Source organism: Magnolia sinica, chromosome 12 (genome assembly GCF_029962835.1).
Source record: "Magnolia sinica isolate HGM2019 chromosome 12, MsV1, whole genome shotgun sequence".
NCBI lineage: Eukaryota > Viridiplantae > Streptophyta > Magnoliopsida > Magnoliales > Magnoliaceae > Magnolia > Magnolia sinica.
In genome coordinates, this window is record NC_080584.1 from 64,066,474 (window position 1) to 64,072,888 (window position 6,415).

Genomic DNA, 6,415 nt, shown 5'->3' on the forward strand with positions numbered 1-6,415 from the left:
ATGAAAATAATTGTAAAAATTATATTCTAAACTCTTTATCCAACGAACTATATGACGTGTATGCTTCTTACGTGTCTGCTAAAGACATATGGACTGCTTTGGAAAAGAAATACATATTAGAAGATGCAGGCGCTAAGAAACATGCAATTGCTAATTTCCTTCATTATGAAATGACAGACGATATACCTGTCACAAATCAGATTCACGATTTTCAAAGTCTAGTTCACGAACTATCAACAGAAGGAATTAAGTTGGATGAAGTGTTTCTTTCAGGAGCACTAATAGAAAAGTTACCGCCCTCCTGGAAAGAATATAAGAATAGAATGAAACATAAAAGGAACGGTGTTTCTTTGAAAACCACTATCGTACACATACGAATAGAGGCCAATAGAATCAGGGACCAAAAAGAAAATAAAAATGAGATAGATTCAAAGGCAAATCTTGTGGAATCAAGTCGGACAAATAATAAGAAAAAGGACAACTGTCATAACTGTGGCAAACCTGGAGATTATGCAAATGAATGCAGGCTCAAAAAGAAGAATGTAAACAATTAATTCAAGAAAAAGGGAAACTGCTACAACTGTGGAAAGCCTGAGCATCATGTCAAAACCTGCAGGCTTAAGAAAAATAAAGATAAGCCGCAGGCTAATCTTATAGAAACAGGCAATGAGTCTGACATGATAGTAGCTGTGGGGTCAGAAGTCTTCCTTGTAAACAATTTGGAGTGGGTGCTAGACATTGGTGCAACTAGGCACGTATGCAAGGATCGTTGCATGTTTTCCTCCTACCAAGTATTAGGATATGATGAACATGTGTTCATGGGTAATGCTAGAACGTCTCCAATTATAGGAAAAGGGAAAGTATTTCTAAAACTCACTTCTGGAAAGACTCTAATATTGAATGATGTCCTACATGTGCCTGACATTAAAAGAAACTTGGTCTTTAATTCACTCTTAATAAGGCTGGTGTCAAGTTAGTATTTGATTTAGATAAACTTGTAATGACTAAGAATGAAACTTTTGTTGGTAAAGGATACTGTAGTGATGGTTTATTCATTGTAAATGTTTCCAATGATAATAATAAGAAGACATCCAACTCTGTTTATATCGTTGAACCTTTTTATCTATGGTATAGTAGATTAGGTCATGTGAATGTAGTATCTTTGAAGAAAATGAAAAGATTAGGTTTATTACCTAATATATCTAATGAGGAATTCGATAAATGTTAAATACGTGTCGAATCAAATTCATTAGAAAACCCTTTAAACAAATAGAAAGATCATCTATTCTATTAGAGTTAATACACAGTGACTTAGGTGATTTTAGAAATCACATGTCTAGAGGTAGAAAAAGATATTACATAACTTTTGTAGATGATTACTCTAGGTTCACTAGAGTCTATCTGTTAAGGAACAAAGACGAAGCTTTAGATGCTTTTTCTAAATACAAAATTGAAGTTGAAAATCAGTTAAATATAAAAATTAAAAGACTTAGAACAGATAGAGGAGGTGAATATGAATCTTCTCAATTTAGAGAATTATGTGAAAAGAATGGAATAGTTCACGAAACTACAGCTCCTTATACACCAGAACAGAATGGAATAGCAGAACGTAAGAATAGAACTCTAAAAGAGATGATGAATGCTATGTTAAATAGTTCTGGCTTACCCTCAAATATGTGGGGAGAAACAATTCTATCTGCTTGTTATATTCTAAATAGGATTCCTTCTAAAGCTTCTGAACAAACACCATATGAACTATGGAAGAATCATGTTCCTAGTTACAAATATATTAAAGTGTGGGGGTGTCTTGCTAAAGTAGGATTACCTGAAACTAAGAAAAGAAAGTTAGGTCCTAAAACGACTGACTGTGCATTTATAGGTTACGCACAAAACAGTGCGGCCTATAGGTTTCTAGTTTTAAAAACTAAGGATAATATTCTAGATCCTAATACAATTATAGAAGCTAGGGATGCAGAATTCTTTGAGAACATATTCCCTATGAAATCTAAATCTATAGGAATAGAGGAAGTCAGTGAATCAGATATTGCATCTACTAGTAAAAATGCATACGAGAAAGTAGTAGAAGAGATACAACCAAGAAAAAGTACTAGGGTTAGAAGAGAAACTAACCTAGGAGATGGTTTTTTCACTTTCTTAGTAGAAGATGATCCTATAACCTATATAGAAGCAATTAACTCTCCAGATGCAACCTTTTGGAAGGAAGCAATAAATGATGAATTAGAATCTATTATATCTAATAACACTTGGGAAATTGTAGACCTACCTCCTGGAAATAAACCAATAGGTTGTAAATGGGTGTTTAGAAAGAAACTAAAACCAGATGGGACTATTGATAAGTTTAAGGCTAGGTTGGTAGCGAAAGGCTTTAAACAAAAAGAAGGAATAGATTACTTTGATACATACTCTCCTGTAACTAGAATCACAACTATCAGGGTCTTAATAGCGATAGCTTCCATATATAAACTGGTGGTACACCAGATGGACGTTAAGACAGCTTTCTTAAATGGAGACTTAGAAGAAGAAATATATATGGAACAACCTGAGGGTTATAAGATATCAGGAAAAGAAATATAAAGTATGTAGACTAATTAAATCATTATATGGTTTAAAACAGGCTCCTAAACAATGGCATGAAAAATTTGATGGTGTTTTAAAATCAAATGGTTATCATATAAATGATGTAGATAGATGTGTATATAGTAAAATTTCTGGAAATGATTATGTTATTATATGCCTTTATGTTGATGACATGCTTATTTTTGGAACTAATATTAAATTAATTAATACAACTAAGAAATTCTTGTCATCTAAGTTTGACATGAAAGACTTAGGAGAGGCTAGTGTAATCTTGGGTATTGAAGTAACCAGAAAAAATGGTGTTATTATATTATCTCAATCTCATTACATTGAGAAGATATTGAGAAAGTTTAACCATTTTGACTGTTTACCTGTCAGTACTCCTTATGATTATAGTGTGACTCTCATGAAGAATACAGAAAATAGTGTGTCTCAATTGGAGTATTCCAGAATAATTGGTAGCCTTATGTATCTAACAAACTGCACTAGACCAGACATAGTTTTTGCAGTAGGAAGGCTAAGTAGATATACACATAACCCTGGAAAAGAGCATTGGAATGCTTTGTCTAGGATTTTGAGATACCTAAAAGGCAGTATAGCCTATGGTTTACATTATAGTGGTTTTCCTGCTGTATTAGAAGGATACAGTGATGCTAACTGGATTAGTGATTCAGATGAGACAAAATCCACGAGTGGATATGTCTTCACTTTAGGTGGAGGAGCAGTCTCTTGGAAGTCTACCAAGCAGACATGTATCGCTCGGTCTACTATGGAATCCGAGTTTATTGCCTTAGAAAAGGCTGGAACAGAAGCCGAGTGGCTTAGAAATCTCTTAGTTGATATACCATTGTGGTCAAAACCTATATCGGCCATATCTATTCATTGTGACTGTCAAGCAGCTATAGCGAAAGCAAAGAGTAAAATATATAATGGAAAGAGCAGGCATATTAGACTCAGACACAACATAGTGAAACATATGTTGCGTGATGGAGTCATATCTATTGACTTTGTGAGGTCAGAAAATAATCTAGCAGATCCTCTGACCAAAGGACTATCTAAAAGGTTAGTCAATGATACATCGAAGAGAATGGGGCTGAGCCTAATATATGAGCTGCCAGTGTCGGCAACCCAACCTATACAAGTGGAGATCCCATGAGATAAGTTCAATGGGTAAACAGCAAGACACGAGGTAGACGATTGCACTGAGTTGTATGAGCCCCTTCTATGGTGTACAGTGCGAGCAGCAACGTAGAAGGATGAGTTGTTAGAACTCTTAATGAATCCATAGCCATATATTTGGTGGTGTATACAGTTGCTGCATACACTTGATGGAATTCACCTATATGGGTGTGGAGGTGGAGGCCGCTTCCTATGAGAATCTAGGCGAATTCTCTAGAGCACTCATGAAATCCAGGTAATGGTGTATGGCCGAAACGCACCGAACCGCAGAATCACTTGCAGAGGAAGAGTTGTGTGAGTGGCATGTACTTGCGATTTACATTAAAAGGATTCAGGTTCAAGACTATGGTGTCACCTGATTCCTGTAGACCTGTCTTGCTTACTCTAATGTCGGTTCAAGTCTATAGTGACACCGGCACCATTGCACAACTATTACGCTTTAATCTGAAAGGGTTTTATTTTAAAACATGTGGGAGATTGTTATATTTTGTTTTAAAATAGTAGTAAAATTTGAATTTTCAAATTTTCGGTAATTTTTCTCCATTTTTGAAATTGTAGTACTTTTGAGTTTGGGGTTTTGTCCCACATCGGATTTCACAAAGTTAACTATCTTGTATATAAGATAGTATTTTTGCTTAGGGCTTGAGCCCCTTTCAGGGGGCATGTGAATTTGGTCCTGTGGGGGGGCTATGCCAATAGCTCTAATCTATGCCATTAACCACACACGCGCGCGCGCGCCGAGCCGAGTCGAGCCGTGCCGTGCCGTGCCGAGCCGAGCCGAGCCGAGGCCGAGTCCGAGTCCGAGTCCGAGTCCGTGTCCGTGTGCGCGTGCGCGACGCGACGCGACGGGACGGGCTGGGCTGGGCTGGGCTGGGCGCGGGTGCGGGTGCGGGTGCGGTGTGTGTGTACTCGCGTGAGTGTGTGTATGGGTACTCGCAGGACTGTATATGCGGGAGTGTACTCGCACTTGCGCCTTTTCGTTTTAAACCAGAGAGATGCGTCCCTTCCGGTTGGTCGCCTCGGTTGGGTTTAAACCCAACGGACCTAACCTTTTGAAAAGGGTGCTTATGCACCACTTCGGAGTCTATAAAAAGACATCCGATTCCAGTTTCAAAGATATGAAAAATCCTTCTCTTATAAAACACTCTCTGATATTCGGTTTTAAGCATTTTCTGCTGAGTTCATCGCTGAGTCAACTCAGCACTTTCGGATTAAACTGCAAGTGGTTCGAGCCCGTGTACAGTGAGTGCACCGCTGGGACCGGATCATAGTCGTTGTATCCTGGAGGTCGATTGCTCTGGAAACCTGTTGCACTTGGGACGCTGTCCAAGGGGAGCAAATTCGATTTCAAGCCGAGTGACTCAGTCACGCCTCGACTCAATTCAATAAGTTCTTCTTTCTCAAATTTTATTTTATTTTTTGGTTCTCGATTTTTAATAGTCTATTTAATTCAACCAAATATTCCAACAGGATGGACAGCGTGGATATGGACAGCGTGGATATGTAACGCATAATCAAGGTAGGCCCCATATTAAGGGTAACACCTAATCTGCTGCCATGCATAAAACACTCTAGTCTAAGGTGCGAGAAACAGTCCTTGACGTTGACTCCAGATGTCGTGGGAGACTGACTAAAACACCCAAGTCTGTGGGGGCCATTAGGTTGAATTTGTGAATTCCACTGTCTATCAGGTTCTATCCTCAATTAAACGCCAGGCCAAAATTATTAATTAGATCCACGGCTGGGATGGGTCATACATACCACATGGATCAATGGGGATGCGATGCCAACCATAGGGTTGTGTGTGGGGCCACTCTGGTGTGTATTTTTCACCAAACCTATTTATCAGGTGTAACTTACCATGATGAAGTGGAGATACAAAAGTCATCAGGCCAGTACACCATGTAAACTCATTGGTCTGAGACTAGGTTTACATTGTTCCTATCGTTGTGGCTCATGATATGAGTTTTTAATCAGGCTTATTTTCCATATATACCTGGAATGGATTTCATATATACAAAGTGGAGGTCCCCCAGTGCTTAACTATTTAATGGTGGGTCCCATCATTAGCCACCAACCCTTCTACTGGGTCCCATCATTCGTGACCCACTTTTCAAATTCATGCTAGCAACCTTTGAACAAATTGGTAGATAGATTGGTAAACAGAATGAATTTGTCAAGGCATAAAATGGATGATGGACTGAATGAAGCCAGCCAGCCTCCTAGATTAGATGACCCGGCGCATCCTTATTATCTTTGTCATTTTTTCTGCAGAATATACCAACTTTTCCAGGCCCTCGAGTGGTAGGATTGGCTCATTTTTGGGGTAATCCTTCTTGCTTGCAGAAGGCACATGAGTTCACCCATCTCCATTAGCTAGAGATGAGCCCACTCATACGATATTAAGGATAGATGAATCAGTGTACATGTCCCCGGCTCAAGGACACTACAATTACGCTTTAGATGCAGAAAACACCATGGAAAAGAAGCACTTCAAATATCTCCCATGTGGGAATACTTCAGTACTTAAAATCATTGACCTGTTTTCCTTCCAATATGTGACAGAAAACCTACTACATTTGATTGATTTAAAAAATGGATCATCTCCTTATCATCTACATGTGAACCATTGATTGAA